Below are 1,266 nucleotides of genomic sequence, written 5' to 3' on the forward strand. Positions count from 1 at the left end.
TAAAATGTAGAACAACTATCCAATTCTTCTATATCAGGGCTGAAATAGTTCTCACTGCTGTCTTATTTTCTCTCACCCCTAAGTGTGAGTTATGATTTATATTTGAATTAACTTCCTATTTTCTATAATTTTAATGTTTGAATCTAAAGAATTTAAACTTTAAGACTCAAGATATCTTCAGACTGAAGATTTGGGCTGCACATGTATATATAAAATAATGGAACAAAAGACTCAAAATTTTACATATTATTTGTATCTTGGAGGGTTGATAGTATCCTGGAGTGGCTGCTGGAACCTTCAAAGATATACAAGATGTTCTATTTTTCAAGTTTTCTGTGGGTAAGTGCGTGTCTGTATTTTTGTTAATATTTATACTTTATATATGTATAAGTTTTTCTTTGTAATTATGAACTTTCTTATAATGAAACAAAAATCTAAAATAGATATACATTTCAATTCCTATATTCTTGGCAAAACTTCTACTTACTATAAAATATCTTGAGAGAAAGAGAAGAGTATTTGATTTGGAGATTGCTTCAGTTCTTTCTTCTTAAATATTGGATGTAATATTATAATATAAAGTGAAAATAAAATCACTAATAAACATCTTACCCTGCGAGAAAATGTTCAGTTGTATCAATAGAAAAGAAATCCAACTGATATTAAGAGACAACAAAATAAATTCCTAAAGAAGGAGCATCTCCAGAAACAAGACACAGTGAAATATTAATTATGGCTTTCTAAAGAAGTAGTCAAAGAAATTTTGGCTTAAAAAATACATACCTGTATGTGTGTGTGTGTTGGCGCTGAGACAGCTTTTAAAAAGTGTGATAATCTTTTTATTATAAACAAAAAACATTTTAAATTGGAATTCAGTATGTTGTATAATTGTTGTGATATTTAAAATGACATTTTATAGTAGAATATTTGAAATATTAAGACAATAAAATACTTTTAATAGTTATATAATAGTGCATCTAATATTATATATGCACTTTTTATTCAGTCTTGTGAACAACACTATTTGACTTGTGTTTTTGCAATGTGCCAGTAATTTCTCTTGCTCTGGTGTGGTAGATAGAAACTGCTTAGCAATATATGGCACTGTTATAAATGAATACCTGAAGATATTTACTTGTTGTTTTTGGTCTTTTCTGTTATTTGTGGCATTTTATTACAAAATTCTAGAGGTACAATTTTTTTATAAATTAATTCATAATTATATATGCTCAAATATGTGTAACATAAGATTAATTCATTTATGAA

The sequence above is a fragment of the Mandrillus leucophaeus genome, unplaced genomic scaffold, assembly GCF_000951045.1.
Source record: "Mandrillus leucophaeus isolate KB7577 unplaced genomic scaffold, Mleu.le_1.0 Scaffold5, whole genome shotgun sequence".
NCBI lineage: Eukaryota > Metazoa > Chordata > Mammalia > Primates > Cercopithecidae > Mandrillus > Mandrillus leucophaeus.